The sequence below is a fragment of the Rhinolophus sinicus genome, linkage group LG07, assembly GCF_036562045.2.
Source record: "Rhinolophus sinicus isolate RSC01 linkage group LG07, ASM3656204v1, whole genome shotgun sequence".
Lineage (NCBI taxonomy): Eukaryota > Metazoa > Chordata > Mammalia > Chiroptera > Rhinolophidae > Rhinolophus > Rhinolophus sinicus.
This window is the reverse complement of record NC_133757.1, coordinates 88,014,876-88,035,945: the sequence shown is the minus strand read 5'-3', so window position 1 is coordinate 88,035,945 and position 21,070 is coordinate 88,014,876. Positions and strand designations below refer to the sequence as shown.

The 21,070-nt window shown below is 44.2% G+C and overlaps 1 protein-coding gene and 1 pseudogene across 1 annotated transcript in view; one reads left to right on the top strand and one right to left on the bottom strand.

The window, feature by feature from the left end:
* Positions 1-8,242, bottom strand: part of PEBP4 (phosphatidylethanolamine binding protein 4) — a 207,335-nt gene extending 199,093 nt beyond the window's left edge. Inside the window, exon 1 of the mRNA XM_074338233.1 lies at positions 8,124-8,242. The gene's annotated coding sequence lies outside the window, so the exon portion shown is untranslated. The remainder of the gene's footprint in view (positions 1-8,123) is intronic.
* Positions 8,243-19,260: 11,018 nt separating this feature from the next.
* On the top strand, positions 19,261-19,356 carry LOC141572989 (small nucleolar RNA U13; annotated as a pseudogene).
* Positions 19,357-21,070: the final 1,714 nt, after the last annotated feature.

The window sequence follows — 21,070 nt, the reverse complement described above, 5'->3', positions numbered from 1 at the left end:
ATGGCTTTTCAGAATACATAAGGTATTCAAATTTACAAAAAATAAAAAACACAAAGAGACAAATAACAATGGAAACTTTGAAAACGTTATTGAAGAATTACCCTCCGGATATGTACTAGACCCAGGTGATTTTACAAGAAAATGATTCCTAAAATAGCAGGATATTTCATTGAACATTAACTGACGCATTTTTTTCATTAAAAGTAACTCCTGGTTTCTTCTATTTGCCCAGCAGCTCATCATCCACACTTAACTCAAAGGCATTCACAGCTTTATGGATATGGAGAGTAGAACAAGAAAGTCATTGCTCAGCTTTGAATTTCAAAGCAGATTTTACCTTGTTGGGGAAACAGAGCCTAAATACCCCCCCCCCAAAAAAAACAAAAACAAAAAAAACAACCCATTTGATATTCAAGAGTCAGATTTTGGAGAAAGAAGTTTTTATTTTGTTTTGTATTTTAAAAGACTTGACTTTACAAATCAATGGCTATTGATAAAACTGATGAAAACATAGTTTATGATCACAAAAGAACAGTTTTCTCACCCCAAAATGAATGAGCATAACCAACTGACAGAAAGGAAGGAGACTTGAAGGTGATATTAACAGAAATCAAATGAAGAGTCTCTGAAGAGTGCTGGGCACCCTGGCTCTCCCAGTGGACACCAAGGGCCAGGGTGAGAGAAACCCTGGGTATGTCATTTTAAAGGAGTCCCAGAGCAGCAAGATGCATAGACTGGCTCTCTATGGCCCAGCAAGCCTTCAAGGACGTGGAACAAGGATGGTGAAATCAAAATGATCGAGTGGATCATCTGGGTGAATGTAGCCTTAATTGTTCCTACACTCTGGGCAGTTGAGGGAAAGCAGCCAAGTCCTAGGGGCAGAGAGAAGTAGTGAGTAGGCAGGCAGACAAACCTGTAGAGTCCTGTCATCAACTGGGACACAGGTCTACAGTGTTCATGGGCTAGAACTGGGCTGGGCACATCAGCAGCGGCTGCCAGCACATGGCAACAGGAATCAGAAGCAGGACGTGGCAAAAAGACCAAAAACTCACCTCATGCTAGAAAGGTGAGTAAACCTCCCAGAATTCAGATCACCATGGAGAAGAAAGAGGAAGAAGGGGAGAAGGTGTAATTGATTTCAGTTTGTACTCTGAATTGACACATTTTAGTACAAAAGTGGCGAAATCTGTAAGAGTAAGTTTTCTTTCATTAGCAGAAATAGACTTCTTGAACTAAGTGTGTTACAGAGAAATGAAGACAATTACATATTTGTATCTCTGAACCTGTGTGAAATTCAGACCTGCTATGAAACTTAATGGGTGTAGATATTTCCCATGCTATAAAAAAATTCACCATTAGAGATATAGGAATTTTCCCAACACATTTTACAAAGCTAACACAAGTGTGATAGCAAAACCTAATGAAGTCCAAAAGAGTGTAATTACCAACCTTTCTTAGGAATACCAAAGAAAAATCTTAAATATCCCAGCAAGTCAAATCCAGCAACATGACAAATGAGTAGGTGATCATGATCAAACTGGCTTTATCCAAGGAATGTAGGGATGGTTGAATATTAATATATCTATTAATGTAATTATCCCTTCAAAAATGATCATCCCAATGCCAAAAAATTATTTGATAATTTCCAGTATACATTCTTAATATCGAAAACACATCATAATGGAAAAACATCCCTTGTTCATGGATTGGAAGACAATATTGCTAAGGTGTCAACACCCCCCAAAGCGATCTATAGCTTCAATCCAATTGCTATCAAAATCCCAATAATGATTTTTGCAAAAATAGAAAAATCTATCATAAATTCATACGGAATTTCAAGGGATCCCAAATAGCTAAAACAATCTTGAAAAAGAAGAATGAAGTTGGAGTACTCATGCTTCCTGATTTCAAAAGTTACTACAAAGCTATGGTAACCAGAACAGTGTGGTACGGTATAAAGTCAGATATATATATAGATCAAAGGAATGGAATATAGAGCCCAGAAAGAAACTCTTGCAAATATGGTCAAATAATTTTCAACAAGGGTGGTGCTAAGACCAATGAATGGGGGAAGGAAAATTTTTTTCAAGAAATGGTGCTGGGAAATCTGAATATACACAAGAGTGAGCAAAAGAATGAAATTGGACTCTTACCTAACACCAGAAACAAAAATTAACTCAAAATGGATCAAAGACCTAAATGTAAGAGCTAAAACTATAAAACTCTTAGAAGATAACATTGGGGCAACTCTTCCTGACATTGGATTTGTTAATGATTTCTTAGATATGACACCAAAGACACAAGCACCTAAAGAAAAAATAGACACATTAGACTTCCTGAAGACTAAAGAAACTTTTGTGCATCAAGAAACACTATCAACAGAATAAAAATACAACTCACAGAATAGGAGAAAATATTTGCAAATTACATATCTGATAAGGGATTAAAATCCAGAAAATATAAAAAACTGCTGAAACAAATAGAAACAAAACAACAAAGAACCCAAAAATGAGCAAAGGACTTGAATAGACATTTCTCCAAAGAAGATATACACTCATAAATGGTCAATAAACACATGAAAAGATGTTCAACATCACTAATTCACTAGAGAAATGAAAATCAAGACTACAATGAGATAGATACCAATTAAGATGGCTACTATAAAAAAACAAAAACAAAACAGAAAATAACAAGTGTTGGTGAGGATGAGAAGAAACTGGAACTCTAGCACAATGAGGTAGGAATGTAAAATGGTGCAGCCCTATGGAAAACAGTATGAGGGTTCTTCAAAAAATTAATTATTATATGATCCAACAATGCCACTTCTGGGTATATACCCAAAAACATTGAAAGCAGATTTTGAAGAGATGTTTGCATATCTATGTTCATAACTGCATTATTCACAATAGTCAAAAGGTAGAAACAACCCAAGTGTCCATCAATAGATGGATGGATGGACAAAATATTTTATATGTATACTACATACACACACACATACAAATATTATTCTTTCATATAGAAGGTCAATTAAGTTCGCAAAATTGTTGCAATTATGTTGCTAACCTTTTTGATATCAGAGGAACTATTCATTATGAATTTGTACCAACTGGACAAACAGTTAACCAATTTACTATTTGGAAGTGCTGAAAAGGTTGCATGACAAAGTTAGATGACCTGAACTTTCCGCCAACAATTTATGGCTCTTGCATCACGACAATGCACCAGCTCACATGGCACTGTCTGTGAGGGAGTTTTTAGCCAGTAAACAAATAACTGTACTGGAACACCCTCCCTACTCACCTGATCTGGCCCCTCAGTGACTTCTTTCTTTACCCGAAGATAAAGGAAATATTGAAAGGAAGACATTTTGATGACATTCAGGACATCAAGGGCAATACGAGGATAGCTCTGATGGCCATTCCAGAAAAAGGAATTGGCTGCCCCTTCAAAGTTCCAAAATTGCTTTGAAGGGTAGACTAGGTGCTGGCATCAGTGCACAGCTTCCCAAGGGAAGTACTTAGAAGGTGACCATAGTGATATTCAGCAATGAGGTATGTAGCACTTTTTCTAGGATGAGTTCGTGAACTTAATTGTCCAAATTTGTATATATAATCTATCACACATTGAGCCTTAAAAAGGAAAGAAATTCTGACACATGATACAAAGAGGATGAACCTTAAAGACATGATGCTAAGTGAAATAAGCCAGTCACAAAAGGACAAAAACTGTATGATTCCACTCATATAGAGGTACTTAGAGTAAGCAGTTAAATACAACGAGACAGGAAAGTAGAACGGTTGGTATCAGGGATTGAGGAGGAGGGAGGATGGGGACTTAGTGTTTAATGGGTACAGAGTTTCAGTTTTGCAAGATGAAAAATGTTCTGCAGGTGAATGGTGGTGATGGTTGCCCAACAATGTGAGTGTGTTTAACACCACTGAACTGTACACCTAAAAATGGTGAAAATGATCAATTTTATGATTACATATTTTATCACAATTTAAATAAATAATTTTTTAATTAAAAAAAAAATCACATCTAAGTCAACTTAAATTAGGACGCTTGGGCCGGACCGGTGGCTCAGGTGGTTGGAGCGCAGTGCTTCTAATGCCGAGCTCTCCAGTTTGATTTCCACATGGGCCAGTGAGCTGCGCCCTCTACAGCTAAGATTGTGAACAACAGCTCTCCCTGGAGCTGAGCTGTGCAGCGCCCCACACAACTAGATTGAAAACAATGACTTGTCATGGAGCTGATGGGTCCTGGAAAAACATAATGTTCTCCAATATTCCCCCAATAAAAAAATAAAAAAAAGAAGAATCCTGCAGAGAAGTCTGCCTAGAGAATGATCTTTAATGGGGGACCACAGGTAGCTCAAGGTGACCCCACAGGGAGGCTGCCTGACATAAACACCGTGTTCTCACTGCTCTATTCTCTTATCTCCTGCAGGGCTTCTCACCAGACCCATCTGGAAGCCAGAGCCACCCTCCCCTCCAGGGCAGGCAGACAGCAGGGCAAAGAAAGGTAGAGCTGTCTCCGAGAGACATCCAGTAGAAAACAAAAAGTGAAGCAAAAGCAGCAGGTTCTAAACCAACGTCTACAATCTCATGATTGCATCCTTTCCTCTTGTGCTTAATTTAATCTCGTGTTGTTTTGTACAATAACACACTGCACAGGCTTGTAGCCTAAAAGCAATAGGCTTGTGAACAATAATACAAATGGAACCACTTTGAAATGGAGCTGGAGCTACCACGCCAGAGGAACGGCCTTGCACGTCGTATACCTCAGACCTCGAAATGTTAAAACAGAACAAAATAGCCTTTGGACTGGCTCTCGGCAACCTTGTTTCCCAAAAAACTGTTTGCAAAGATAACAAGAAAGCAGATATTACGATGACTGAGGTCATACTCATATAGCGGAGGTGTGAGTAGGTAATACCATTCAGGTTTGTATAAAGTACACTCTGATGTTCCCACGAAATTGCCTAAGGATGCATGTCTCAGAATGTATCCCCATCGTTTAGTGCATGACTCTACTTTAATCCTCTCCCTCTCACCCTCACTCACCCCATCAGTTGTTTTTATCCTTTTCTGTGTCTTTAATCTCTCCCTCCCAAATTGATTCTTTCTACCAGCACTTAAACATACTTAAATCTCTTCCATCTTTAAAATATCCCTCTTAATGGATGCTGATGCCTAACCTCATGCCCCCTTCTAAACTAAGGCATTCGTTCTCCCAGCTGCTAGGAGTGTCAGGTGCTCTCAGCTCACAGCTCAGTCCTGCTCTGGGAATTGCCAAAGGGAGCTGCCTTGCCCAAGGTGATGAGATAGCAAAACCATAGGCAGTCAGGGTCATGGCCAAGGTGGAGGGGATTAAGGCCGAGAGCATAACAAACGCCAAAGGAAATGACTTTAAAATAGCTAATAATTTCAAACTGCAGGGCTCACCAGAATAATCAGCCCAGGTGCAGGGGGCCAATCAGCTCGTAACAAACTATTCCAAACTGCAGAGCCCGCCAAGATGAACTGTCCAGGTACCGGAGACCAATCAGCTCTGACTCAGAGGCATTAATAGTTCCCGGTGTAGCCCGCTCATGGGGCATTCCACTTCCGGATACCCCTCTCTTTGGAGAGCTGTTCTCTTGCGCTTTACAATAAAACTGTACTGTTTAAACCTTGACTCTCCGATCTGTGTTCCCATTCTTCGGTGACTGTGAGATCACGATCCCGGGAACACACCACACACCGGATTCCTATATCAGTGACACCCATTCTCTAAGGCAGGCCACATCCTGTGACTGGCTGGTGCTTGAGTGTTTTAAGAGGACTCAAGATTTGTTTTAAACAGATAAAGTAAGATACGCAGACACAGAGACGAGGTGATTCCGTCAGGAGGCAGGGGAGGGGAAAACGGGGAAATGTGGGCAAGAGGCATTATTATGGTTTCCATGGGCAGGGCAAGGCAAGACAGAGTAAGCAGGTTTAGGAGCGGCTAGTTTAAATAATTTGATGGGCTCCAGGGTATAGGGACTGTCCTTAGTTGTCTGGTGCCTGACCTTGGGGTGATTAGGGCAGGTGGACAGTGGCTCTGAGCGTAAGAGTCCCTTAAGTGTGGGGGGTACGCACTCTGGACTGGTTGGTTTGCATATGCAAGTTGTGCGCGCAGGGGGAGTCATTTTCTGTCTCTAGGAACTGTCTAGGCCTGGGAGGGCAGTCTCTCTAGGATCAACAAGGGCCTTCCTAGCTCCATAGCTCCCAGAGTGCTGTGGAGGCCTGTGTATCACCATGTCACAGTGACACAGGTTAGTTAGCATGTTGTTAGGTTAATAGGGAGGTTCCTGGTGGAATAAACAAAAGGCAGCCATATCCTGAAACTCCAGGTTCTGAAATGTCTCCTTCACTCCGGGACAGAGATATGACAACGCGCCTTGAGGTTAATAAATTATCTCCATAAATCCCTTTAGACCTACAAAGGAGCAGATCTGGTAGATAGGGATGGGTTCGTTAATCCCTTTAGGGTGGGCAAACAGGACACACCTGATAGACAAATTCCATTAGAAGGCGCCAGCCCCCTTCCCCAAGCAGGCAAGGGAAGGTATAAAAGTAAGAGCTTTTGCCTCAGTCACTGGGCAACCCGGTCAGGACCCCCTCTCTTTCTGAGAGCTGCGACTCTTTACTCTTTACGTTTAATAAACTATCCTCTTTTACAACTCCTCACCTCTCCTTGGTTCATGCTTCCATTCTTCAGTTTCACGAGACACGATCCCAGCACAAAGAAAATATTCTACATCAACAGTCCAACTTCTCCCTCTCCTCCATCATGCTGCCCCACTCTTGGGAGCATGCCCCCCAAAAACTTCCTGCCTGCAAACCTCCACCAAGTGTCTGTTTCCCGGAGAATGGACTTAAGACTCTCTCCTCACCACCACACTAACCACCATGCATCTCTCTTCTTTCCTTCACAGCGAAACTTCTTGGAACAGCAACCGCTACTCACAACCTCACTTCTGCAGGTTGAAGCCACACCCTTTGATCAGCTGTTCTCAAACTTCAGTGTGAAGAGAAGCATGTGGAGGGCTTGTGAAAACGCAGACAGAAGGACTCACCTCCAGAGTCCGAGTCAGTAGATCAGAGTTGAGCACAACAGTCTGCTTTTCCAAACACGCTCCCATGGCAGAGAACCCCCTGCTTCAGCAGCCCCCCACCACCCTATTCTGTCAGGATGAGGTCCACACCTCCTCACAAGGCCCTTCCCTGTTGACCCTATCCGTCTTGTCTCTCTCGTGCCTTTCTGAGTCTGGTGAGTCCCTCCGCAGTGGCTGTGGTTTCTCATTGGGATAAGCTCTCCCTCTCACCTCTGGGCCTTTGGGCATATTTTGTTCACTCTGTCTGTACTTCCTCAACACCCCTATCTTCTTTCCCCTGCCTGGCAAGCCCTTTCTCAGTTTCCTGTCTCTTCTCAAATCACTTCTTCAGGGAAGCCTTGATCCTCTCTACCTGCCTCCTTTCACGGGCAGCCCTACTAAGTTATCACAGAGTGAGTGGACAAATGAATATTGGGGGAGGCAACTCTTTTTAGTTATAGAAACTCCCCCTCCTCCTGGCTGAGGCAAAGCTGGAAAAGGCAAAAGAAGAGGCCACTGTGGGGAGTGCCAGCCCACTGGTGGCTCCTGGGAGGACAGTGGGGAGAGGCCACATCTGCAGGAGGAGGGGCACATGGCAGGTTTTTTCCTGCTCCCTTCTGCTGCATGATGCCCAGACAGACAACAGTGGTGGCCTCTTCCGGCTGACAGTATCTGACTGTCCTGCTCTCCTTAGCCCCTCAGCCCACCCCTTCTCTCCACCATTCCTTCCACACACTACCACTGGGGTCAGATGAAACCCACGCCATGCACTAGCTCTCCCAGGAGAGCCACCTCCCCACTCTGGGGCTTCCAGCCATCTCTAGGGGGAGTCATGTGATCCCTTTGCTGTGTATGACAAGCTCGTCGGAGTGATGCTTGGAGGGGTGACCTTGCTTCCCAGGACAGAACCGGCTCTTTGCAAGTTTGCGATGTGTGTGGTTGGGCTGCTTCCCAGGCATGGGGTGCGGGTGGAGGTGAGGAGGCAGGGCAAGGGCAGACTCACGTTTTCTCTGCAGACATTTGGCCCCAATTTACAAGCTCACGTTACGTAACACCCGAGGAGAGCTGCACTCCCCTGTCACCCACACCTTTTCCCTCTTCTGTGGAGCATTTCGCAAGCGCAGCTGCTTCTGAGAGAAGGTCTATTTTGGGAGCTGTTTTCATTTGACCTATATTAAGCAGTCACAAGGCAGAGGCAAGTCGCAGGGTGCAGGGTGGCCTGCTTGCTCTTTATGCTTTTCTAGTGTCACGGGTGAGAAAACCAGACAAGTTGGCGCCCACAGCTTGAGAACTGAGACTCAAGTGGCCCAGGGACCTCACCAGGGCTTTAAGCTACAGAAAGCACTAGGCTTAGATGGTCTACCTGTGCTAGTGCAGCCCCCTGCCGCCTTCCTATTTCAAATTCTGATTTGCCTCTGCCTGAGGTCGCTGCAGCACTGGTCTGGGAGAAATTTAGGTTCCCTGTAGGCCTAGAGTCTACTAGGACAGGTGGGGATGAGTCCTGTGAAAGACAGTTGAGTTGTAATTGGCCATCAGCCCCTCCACAGGGAATTCTCCTGCCTGAGTTAATAATTAAATCACATGACCAGCAGGAGGAGAGAGGGCTGCTGGGAGCCATCTGGGCACAGACAGATACTACTCAGAGTTCCCACCACTTTGAGGGCCCGTGGGTAAAATGAAAGCAGAAATGAGTCACTCTACTAAGCACCCCACTTGCCCTTCTTCAGTGGGGGTGTCTCCTGGAGTACCGTTTTCTCCTTTGAGCCTCTTCCTATTGTCTCCCAGGAAGTAGAGGTCTAAACCTCTGCCTCAAGCTGCTGACCCCAAAACCTACATCTCCAGTGTCTCTTCTCTCCCGAGTGTCAAGCCTCTGTCTCCAAACAACTGTCCCACTGATACAGCACCTGCAAAAATTTCAAATCAGAGCTGCTTACCTCCTTTACACTCAAATTAGCTCCTCCCCTGGGATGCTGCTGTCAGCCAGCCCTTCCACGCACCCCACACTATTTCTACCTTAGGGCAGAATGGACCCTGGCGAGGACTTCTCTAGCCCGCTGGGGAGATGCTGATGTCGCATCTCCTTAGCATTGCTGGGAGAGTCCTGGCTTTGTGCTGTGCAACAGATAGCAGGGTTTCTGCTGCCACCCCTGTAATCGAGTTGATGGAAGGTTCTCCTCAAGATGCTGACCTTGTCATGCACACCACAGTGACCATGTGACTCCCACCAAAGCTGGCTGGAAGCACCTGAAGAAGTGGGGAGGTGACATCCCTAGGAGAGTTGGTGGCTGGTGTTGGTGAGGAGAAGGAGGAACACAGAGGTGGGGGCTGCAGACGCTGAGGAGTGCTGGACAAGGGATGCGAGCAAAGTGGAGAAGTAAGAGGAAATTTAAAAACTTGAGTCTGGCCTCAAGAGGTGGCAAAACCGAGGATGGAGAAGAGAGTGGGTAGCACATTCTAGGCAGGGACACAGCCCTGAGAAGGAGCAGAGGTGGGTAGGCGCCACCTGTCCATCACACAGTGTATGTGGGATGTTCTGAGAACATAGCAAAGGGCAGGTTAGGAGAAGAAGGTGAGGAGGCTTGAATTCAAACATGTGTTTCCAGCCGGGGGGCCCCTTTCCTTCCTCTTATCTCTTGTCTCTTCCCACTCTCTGCAGCCTAACAAGTCCTGGCCATCCCTGAGTCAGGCTGTAATTAGATTACAACAACATGGAAATGTAAGGACTGATAATGTTATGAAAATTTGAATATTTAAACAGGGTTTATGTTGAAAAAGTTATGTTATCTTTACCTGAATGTTTCACTGTTTGTCCCAGCTGAAACCTGACAAAATATTTAAAGGATTTAAAAAAATTTTGTTCAAAAATTTGGCATAATTAGAAGCTGAAGATTCAAGAGCCTGAGAGGATTTTTTTAAGGCCTCCTCCCCTAAGCTAAAATAAAACTATGTACCCAGAGGGGAAGAAAGTAAATTAGGGATGAAATAGTTGGACTGGTAGATTAACCTTTGATATCATTTAAGAAATTGAGAGCAATTGTCCTTTTCTTACAAATCTTTGTGAAACCAGAAATGCAGCTCTAGAAGCAATTCAAAGCCCACCTGTCTTTACCATCCTTAACTCCTAGACTGAAGGAAAAAAAAAGAGAGAGAAGTTTTTTTTTTCCAAAAAAGTAAAAATGGCTATAGAAGCATCCTTACCCAAAATCTATCTATAGTTTCTATAAGATTGTCTTCTCTGTAAATATGAATAAAAAAGCTTTAGCTATCGAAGCTGGTAATCTTAATTTATTCCATCTGCCAGAAACACAGTTTGGATCCAACTGTTCTTTTTTCAACTAGTGAGTTTTGCACTGTTGTACCTGTCTCATGGCTAAAAGATCTCTGCATCTGTCTTTGTGTGTGTCTATGTGTTGTAAATGTGAGATATTTTTCTACCTCCAGTTGGTATTGTAAAAATTAATTTAGTAAATTAAAATTAATTAGTTTGAAGGAAAGCACTTGTAAGGATTAGACATTCTAAACTATCAGAAAGATAGAGACTAAACAAATATTTTTTCAAGTTCACATGATCTAAGATAATCTTTAATAAATAAAAGCTAGTTTGTTAGTTTAATTATGATAGACATGTCTTTAGAGTAATCAAAACAGCATGATACTGGCATAAAAGCAGACACACAGATCAACGGAACAGAATAGAGAACCAGGAAAAACCCACACCTATATGGTCAACTAATCTATGACAAAGGAAGCATGAATACACAATGGAGTAAAGACAGTCTCTTCAATAAATAGTGTTGGGAAAACTGGACAGTTACATGCAAAAAAAAAAAAAAGACACTAGACCACTTTCTTGCCCTTCTAAAAACCCAAAAACTCAAAATGATTAAAAACTTATGTGTAAGATCTGAAACCATAAAGCTTCTAGAAGACAACATAGGCAGTAAACTCTCTGACATTGCTCTTAGTAATATTTGTGTGTGTGTGTGTGTATATATATATATATATATATATATATATATATATCTTCTCAGACAAGGGAAAAAAAGAAAAAATAAACAAATGGGATTACATCAAACTAAAAAGTATTTGTACAACAAAATGAAAAGACAATCTACTAAATGGGAGAAGAAATTTGTCAATGATATGTCCAATAAGGGGTTAATATCTAAAATATATAAGAAACACATACAACTTAAAATTTTTAAAAATCCAATTTAAAATGGGCAAAGGACATGAATATATATTTCTCCAGAGAAGACATACAGATGGACAATAGACATGAAAAGATGCTCAACATCAGTAATTATCAGGGAAATGCAAATTAAAACCACAGTGAGACATCACCTCACACCTGTCGGAATGGCCATCATCAATAAATCAACAAACAAGTGTTAGTGAGGATGCAGAGAAAAGGGAACCTTCATGCACTGTTGGTGGGAATGTAAATTAATGCAGCCACTATGGAAAACTGGAGGTTCCTCAAAACATTAAAAACAGAACTACCATATGACCCAGCAATTCCACTTCTAGGTATTTATCCAAAAAAATCCAAAACATTCATTCGAAAGGATATATACACCCCTATGTTTACTGCAGTGCTATTCACAAAAGCCAAAATATGGAAGCAACATAGTAAGGGTCCATGAGTAGATGAATGAATAAAGAAATGATACATTTATACAATGGAATATTACTCAGTCATAAAAAAGAATGAAATCTTGCCATTTGCAACAATATGGATGGACCTGGAGGTTATTATGCTAAGTGAAATAAGTCAGAGAAAGACAAATACCATATGATCTCACTTATATGTGGAATCTAAAAACCAAAATAAACAAAACAAATGAACTCATAGATACAGAAAACAAACTGATGGTCATCAGATGGGAGGGAGATTGGCGGGCTGGGCAAAAAAGGTGAAAGGGATTAAGAAGTACAAATTGCCAGTAATAAAAATAGTCATGGGGATGTGGGGTATAGCATAGGGAATATAGTCAATATATTGTAACTATGTGTGGTGTCAGACGGGTACTAGATTTATTGGGGTGATCACTTCATAATGTATATAAATGTGTAATCACTATTAGTATACCTGAAACTAACATAATATTATATGTCAACTGTCATTAAAAAATAAATTTTTAAAAATGCTTGTTTCCCTATTTATTTTCTTTTTGAAAGTGAATTATATTTGCGTGTTCATTGCCTATTTTTATTTGGTAAAAAAAATTACTAGTAAATTAAAATCTTTCAGATTTTAAATGCTCAATTCTTACATTAGAATATTTATGAGGACAGTGAAAAAAATGTGTATTTATCTTACCAGTGAGAAGAGAAATAAGAAATCATTTAATCGTCAAATTCCTTAATACTGAAAAACAGAAGGGTCAGTTCATTTAATCAGGACAATTTTGATTGTTATCCTAGCTATCTTCAAAGTGAAAGTTTCAACTAATGTCCAACACCAAGTTTTCTTTAAAAACAAACTCTGTGGATATTTAAAATTAGAGCTCTAAATTCCAAGAAACCTAATCTTTTAACAATTCTGTGTGACATCCCAAATATTTTAGAAAATCCCAAATGTCAATTTTATATTTCAACTTGATTACATTAAGTGCACCTCACTCCATAGCAATGACCCCAAAACAACATTTTTTAGTTTGCTCAAATCTCCCATATGTTAACTTTCCCTTTTAGCCATAGCCAATCAAAAGAAAACATTAAATTGCTTTAAGCTGCTCTTTCTTTCAAGTATGATACATTACCTGTTTGTGGAGACTAAAGCAAAATAATTTGTTCACTTTTCCAATTCTCAACCTCCTACTGATTTTCCTCTGAGATTTATAAATGTATTTCCCAAAATTCCACTGCAGGATATATAAGAGGGCTGCTTGTCAGAATATATTTTTTCCTTGCAATCTCATTTCCTATTGTAAAAGCAAACTGTCTGTCTCTGGCACAATGCCTGTCCTAACTAGTTTAATAAAGGTCTATTGACTGGAGTTGATTCAACCACTACTGGAAGTAAAATGCTTCTCTAACTCTGGTTGTGGTGACAATTATTTTTAAACCTGTGCTGAGTTTTATTGCTGACTGAGCTGACTGAAAGACAGCTCTGGGCAAGATTGGTGGAGCCTCCCAGGTTGCAGTGACCTCCCCATCCCCTTCCCTCACTCTGCTTTGATGGAACCATGGGATGCTCTCCTCACTAGGACAGGACCCTGGAGATTGTTCCAAGTAAGTTGGTTTTGAGAGCTGAGTCTTCTGTCAACCAGATTCACTTGAATAAGCCACCATGTTGCCCCTGCCAGAATTCACACCTGCAGCTGGTGCAGGCTCCCCCTTCTGGGTTTGGAGGGGTGGGGGTGAGGATATAAAGGGACAGCTCCCTCCTCCTCCTACCTGCCCCTGAAGCAACTCTGTCTGCTCTTCAGAGGTTGCAGAATGAGCAGCAGGCCCACTCCGGCTGGCATGCTCTTACAGGAAAGTGCTGGCTTCTCCAGAGGAGTCTAGGGCCTAAGCTTGGCCCTAAGCCCAGTCAGCTGAGTTCCAGCTGCAGCGGCTCCATGCTGCTCAGCCCCAGCAGCCTATAGCTAAACCACTTTCTGCAAGGTACAGTGGGCCCCTCTGCCAACTCCTCACTCCCCCAACCCCAGGCCTCCCCACTGGGATCAAAGGCTCCAATCTACAAATGGTGATGTGTGTCTCTGGAGAGGCTAAGCAGTGACCTGCTCAGGTATCTCTTCAGCAGAACTGAAGAGAGAACCTTCCATGGCTCCCAGTGATCTCTGGCCCTGTCCTCTCACGATGCCATCTAACCCAAGTGCAAGAAACTCAGTGGCCACTGGCTTGGGCCCATCATCTCTGCTTTCATCTTGCAGGCCAAGGGAAGCCCTGGGCAAGATGACAGTGTCTGTTTTGGAACCTCTCCCCTATCTCCTGGCCACTGCCTCTCCTGCCACTCCCTCATTACCAAGTCTTTCTTCAAGGTGGAACCACCTAACAAACTAGACTTTAGATTTTGTTCAAACTCCGATCCATTGGCACAGGCACTGTCTTGTGGACTGTGAAGCAAGCGCCTTCTGGTCTCAGTTTAGAAACAGTGGGTACCATCATAGATTGACTGGCTCTGCCTGCCACATGTATGGGTGGGAATATAAACAGCACATATGAGGTCAGACGATTAAGTTTGCAAACTTTGTTGCAATGATGTTGCTAACCCTTTTTTATATCAGAGGGATTATTCATTATGAATTTGTACCAACTGGGCAAACAGTTAACCAAGTTTACTATTTGGAAGTGCTGAAAAGGCTGCGTGAAAAAGTTAGACGGCCTAAACTTTTTGCCAACAATTCATGTCTCTCGCATCACAACAGTGCACCAGCTCACACAGCACTGTCTGTGAGGGAGTTTTTAGCCAGTAAACAACTAACTGTATGGGAATACCTTCCGTACTCACCTGATCTGATCCCCAATGACTTCTTTCTTTACCCAAAGTAAAGGAAATATTGAAAGGAAGACATTTTGATGACATTCAGGACATCAAGGGTAATACGATGACAGCTCTGATGGCTGGCTATTCCAGAAAAAGAGTTCCAAAATTGCTTTGAAATGTGGACTAGGTGCTGGCATTGGTGCATAGCTTCCAAAGGGGAGTACTTCAAAGGTGACCATAGTGATATTCAGCAATGAGGTATGTAACACTTTTTCTAGGATGAGTTCGCGAACTTAATTGGCAGACCTCGTAGACATGTTTGCATCAATGTGTAGACTACTTTTACACCCATCCAGTGAAACAGAGATCAAATAGTTTTGCTAAAAGGGGCTGACACTCTGAGGTTGATAGGCCATAGAAAAACTTGAGTAAAATGTGGGGGGAAAACAATTTGGTTTGGTGATAGTGATCATAACCTCTATTTTTATTTTCTACCTTAAGGACAAAAGGTTTTCGGTAGAGGCAAGATTTATTTATCATTTAAATAACTGATTTCACATATCTTGGATGGTTCGGTTAAATATTCAATAGTACAATAATTTTTTTTTCTGGAATCTGAGTTCCTCGCTATGATATGCTTTTCCCAGGGGGTGTACCCAAGTTTCTTCCTGACCAAGGATATGTCTAGAAAGCCTTTGCACTAGCCAGGGTGATCGCCATGATCTGGAATCTTCTCACCTGTGGAGAACTTTGCTCCTGAATAACCAGTTAGAATGTTGGGAAGCACATCAAACACGGACAGAGCAACATGAAACACACACAAGTTTTTCTCCGTTTCTTTTTCTACTGTCTGAATGTTCTACAATGATCCTGTATGATAAGCAAAAGATATAAAAAAGAATATAATACTATATACTAGTGCTGTATGCATAGTGTTATACCAATTATGTATTTTAGATATTCATATCTATTGGTGGTGAAAACTGTAGTGGTTTTAATTTTTTTTCATAGTTTCCAACTTTGCTGCAATTATTAATAATATTTATTAATGAGCATCTGTTCATTATAGAACCAGGAAAATATTTTAAAAATAAAATACTGTTTTTCCTTACAAAATCAATTGATACAAATCAATTAGAGATAGAGATTTAAAAATATATTAAATCATCAAGGAATGACAAACACAGAATGCAGAATAGGGGTCCCTCTGTTGGAGAGGTGGAAGGTGGGGATGGAGAGTTACACACATGTGATAGCTTCAACATTCGTCATATTGCACCTTTTAAGTTGAGTAAGGGGTTCGTAATTTATTTGGGTCCTTATTATGTCTTATAACTTAGATATATGTGATATTTTAATGTACCATATATATCGTTAGAAAATGTAAATGACAACAGGAGGAAACGTAGCATATCCACAACCTGTACTTGGAACTCCTTTGACTTGAACTCAGACAGTCTGACTCAGGATTCCAAACTCCTAAACCTATCTGGTCATGATGTACTGTTGTCTTATTTAATTTGAACAAAAAAAATCCTGAGTATAATCATTGGTGCAGGTATGCAGGCACAGATTTATTTCCTTACCCCCACCCTTTACTCCTCTCCATCTTCCCAAATGATCATGGTCCCTGAGTGTTGCTAAGAGGGAGAAGGTGAGTGCTGAAAGCATGCTTCTCTAGTGCCCCCTACAGACTAGATCTACCCTCCCGGAGAGTAGGATAGCGGCCAGACCTCTGGGCGGCATCTTCACTGACACGCCAAGTCCCTGACCTGGCCAATGGATCCTCTCACTGAAGCCACTGTCTGGGGCTGGACAATGGTGGGAGGGCTTTGTTTCCAGAATCCACTGAGGATCTCCGCTGCCTCCATTTGTGCACTCCCAGGGGTCACCCTAGCCAACTGGCACAAAGCCCTTTACTTCTTGGCAGGGCAGCCTATAGGGGCAAAGAGGGCTGTGAGTCCTGAGCCTTGGGCAGTGGAGGGGAGATAAGAGATCAAGGACAGTCTGGTGATGGGGTGGGAAGAGCAATTGCCTTCAGGAGGAGTGGAGGAAGGAGGGCCACACAGAACAGTGGGCCACTTCAAGCTAGTGAAGCACAGGAGACACCTGTGGGAAGTGAGGGCTGTTGGGGCCGTGGGGATCTGCTGCCTTTTCACTGTTGAGGTACCTGATAGGGAGAAGTTGGGGTGAGGGCAGACCTGGAAATGAATCCAGGTCTTCAATTCCCCAGTACACTGTCATGACAGCCCTCCCTTTCCTTCTCCACAATCCCACCTGGGGCCAGCCCCTCACATAAAATTCAAAATGGGGAGATAACAGTTCAAGCCATTAGGATTGATATGGAAGGTCCATCAATCCGGCAATGAGGCTGTCATTCTTAACATTCAAAACGAGGGGCTAGCAAACCTTTCAGACTCACAAAATGGTAAACTGAGGTTCAGAAGGCCATTCCAAGAAGCATAGTGGCCAGCCTAGGTTTTGAACTCAGTCGCTCAATTTGCTTGGCCAGCCAGGTATGTCTGACCACTCCAAGCCAATAGCGTCCCAACTTTGTTTTCTACCTGTGTGCAGGTGAGCAGAAGCAGGAAGAAAGCCTTTCTGTCCAGCAGCAGCCCCACCACCCCAATCTTGCTTGTTCAGCCTGCCTTCCCTCTCCACAACTCTATATAGCCCCTACCTAGCTCAGGAGGCCAAAATTAATCACTGCTGAGGTTGAAGCAACAGTACTATTCCTTGGCTCGTGGCCAGGTTCCCAGGTTATGTGTCAGAAGTGCCGTGAGTGAAATTCCAAAGCACTGAGTCACCAGAGGCAGGAGGAGAGGCCAGGATAGGAGTCAGTACGCTAGCCTAAGTGCGGACCAAAGCGTGGCCCTGCCGATCAGAGGCTGGACAATTCCAAGAATGTTCATCTGTCCAAAGATGGGAATATGGCCTCCAGGTGGCTTACCTCTGGGCTTTGCACAGCCCTGGATAGGGAGGGAACTGACCAGGAGGCTGGCCTGCGGATCCCACCCCTGGATGTAGTAACCATGTCCCTCACCTGGCTCCCTATAGGCTGGGTTTTGGACCCCAGACCCTAAAAGTCATGTATTGTTTCCTTACACATTCACTCCCACTGACCTGGCCCAGGACACTGCTTCTAGACAGGGAATGGTGACAGGCCAGCTGGTCCCAGAGGACAGGCAGCAGGAAAATGAAGGACTCACTCCCCACCAATCCTGAGATCACCCCGGGGCCCTTTTCTGTGCCCAAGGTAAAGAGAGCGCACCGAGCCCTGGCTGCTCCACTGGTCCTCACCTGGTCCCTTCAGCACTCAATACGATGTGCAGTTTTCAGAATGTGATCTCCTCCGAAAGAGGGAGATGTGAACGCGGGACATGGGGTGGGTAGGTGAAGGAATCAGGTGTCTTAGCTACTAAGGGGCAGTGGCCCCTCAATCGTGGCCCAGCAATGGGAAGGAGCCAGTTCCAGGGCAGGGAGGAGGTTCCACCTGCAGTGGGACTATCAAGGGCGTCTGTCTATAGGGGCAAAGTGGGCTGTGAGTCCTGAGCCCTGGGCAGTGGAAGGGAGATAAGAGATAAGGCATCATGCACCACAGGCAGGTCTGGCTTCCATTCTTTCCTTCTGAACCTGGCCGGGAGAAAGGGGAGCAAGCAGCCAGTCTCTCCGTTTCACCCCGATCCATCCAACGGCCACTGTCCAGGATGGAGCACAGTAACAGCCTGTGATTCGGGGGCCACCTTGACCCTCACGCCCACGCTGCCTTCTGGCCCTCCACAACCTGAAGTGCTGCTGCCAATACAGGGACGCCCCCTCTCTGCCAGTTGCCCTGCACCTGAACTTTCCCTACCGCTCACCCCTGGGCCCTGTGCGGGTCCCTTGATAGCCCCTCCCCACTCCAGGATCACTCAGCTCCTTTAGGCCGTTGGATCCATTCCTCCAAAAAGACACTGAGTAGCATCTCTAACCCAGTTCTCACCCTCTCTTGCCTCCAGCTGCTCAGCTTTATTCCTCTTTGTTCCTCCTGGTCAAATACCATCAGGCTTGCTGTAGGAATTCCTTCCAAGGCATCAGAGATCCCGCCTAGCCTTGGAAAGAGTAGCTAAGTGAGGCAGCTCTTTTTGTCTTTTGGGAAGGGACAAGATCTAGACCAAGACTTCTTGGGACCTGAGGGTACCATATTCCTGCTAGGCTGCTATAAGTCAGACCAGGGGCCGCGCTGAGCGGTGGGCAGCCATGGGCCTCAGCAAAGAAAGAGAAGGGTACAGCCCTTGCCTAAGTGTCAGCCTGGCTGAGAGGGGCTGTGTGAGGGGACCATTTAAGGATAGGCTGACCATGTTTACAGTTAACCTTTGCCTGGGCTCTAAGTGACAGTCATTTTAGGTCTTCTCCCTGTACTCCCATCTCTAGGGCATATGGTATGTTCTCATCTCCAGCTCTTAAGATTTGTCAGTTCCTCTGTTGGAGATAGGGATTTATTTATTTGCATATTACATATCCCATCAGCTGAGTTAGAAGCCCATGCCTGAGGCATGAAAACATTTCCACATTCTTGACTCCCTGTGGGGCCAGGATTGTGGTGGGTGTGGGCTGGAGCGGGGCTTTGAGGCGAGTCTCAGCTGGTCCATTCCTGATTCTCTGCTTTCTATCTCCCTAAGGCCATGAAGCACTTTGTTGATCCTCCCTGAAGACAGAGTAAAACATCATATGGAAGTATGATGATTGGGTGTTCACGCTCTTGTGTGAGATGTGCCTCCCTCAAACCTTGTTACAACATCAGCACATTACCCATCTGACGTTTTTTAAAAAAAAGACATTATATGATAACATCACACAGTCAGAACTTCAAAACCAGGGGAGATCACCATAGAACCCCCTAGTTTCATGCATGAGGAAACTGAAACCCAAAGATAAAGTTTGGCATTGGGTGGGGGTGGGGCTATCACTCTGGGTCTGACGCAGTTACAAACTCCCTAAGTGACTTTGCATGGGCTATTTTCTGCTCTGGGCCTCAGTTCTCTCTCCAGTAAGATAGAGAGGGTTGTTTTAATATGAATTAAGAGCAACGTGTTAATGCACGAGGTTGGAAGGGGCTCAGGCTGTGCCATCTCCTCTGAGAGGCTCTGAGCCGGTTGCCAGATGAGAAACCTCACCCTGTGGCCGCCGGCTTTGAGACCCTGGCAAGTCACATCACTTCTTGACGTTTTAATGTCCTCAGCTACCAAGTGGGGATAGTAATAGTACCCCCTCATAGGATTGTTTGCAAGTTTAAATAGTACATATAGTCCAATGCTGAGCATGTAAGAGACTCTCAATTAATAATAATAATAATAATAATCTGAAGCTCCTGGATGACTGGGATGGCATCATGATCGTTACCAGCTCCCTTGCCCTCTGCTCCTGTGTCAGCACCCCAGGGGTCTGGTCTGCCTGGCTTCTCCCCATCTCATTTGATGCCTTGCCCCGGGGTCTGGTAAGCTGAAATGACCACACCCCTCAGAACAATGCTTTGGCTGGGACAAGGTGCGTTGGACCCTCCATACAGCCCTCCCCCTTCTCAGCCATGACCCTGGGAGGTAGCTGCAATTTCCCAAGGTAGCTGTCTGCTCACTCTGGCTGGTTGGAGCCCGAGAGAGGACTTTTCGGTCAGTGAAGGCCAGGGACAATGCAGCTGCCCTGTTGGTCCCTCACCACTGTCTCTACTTCAGGAAACTTCTGGCCAGCATTCCCTGACCACTTGCCCATCCAGGGTTGAATCATGCCCATTATTCATAATAAGAGTCCTTAGCATCCTGGCTGTCCACCTGCCTGCCATCTTCCTCTTTTTAACCAAGCCAGAGCCACGTGCATATATTTTTATAGAAATTTCTGCCCAGGAGGTGAAGGAAGGGAAAGGAAAGAATAGAGGAGACAAAGCGAAGGGAGAAGGAGAAGTAAGGAGGATTGATAGGAGACAAGAACGGAGGCCTGTAAAAGCGGATGGAGTGGGTCCTGGACCAATCCCAGACTTCATGGGGAACACAGAGCTTTGGGGAACTGGGGGTATTCTCCCCTGGTGATAAAAAGTCAGGGCCAGAGTCTCCTCAGATACCAGCCAGGTCAACCTCCTGATTTTACTGAGAACCCCCAGTTCTGGACTCCCCTGCAGCACCTCTTACACCATTCTCTTTCTTGGGTTGTTGGCGTCCCAGTACCAAGAAGGCTCCAGGGCTAGGGCAAAGGGTGTAGGGATGGGTCTCGCCTGGAGCCGGGCAAGGGGAGTTCAGGGCACAGACGAGGACCAGGTCCCTTGCTGGATGACCCTCCACACAATCCTTCAACCTGCGTCAAAAGCAGCTACAACCTTAAACTCGTCTTTGGTTACTGACCCACAGCAATGTCCATGGGGTGGGGGTGGTCCAAGTTCAGGACCACCTTGAACTGACCTTGACGAGAACAATGAGCCCTCTGAGGATTTCCTAAACAAACTCTCCGCCCAGTAGGGCTGCCTGATTTAAAGCAGCCTCATTGCA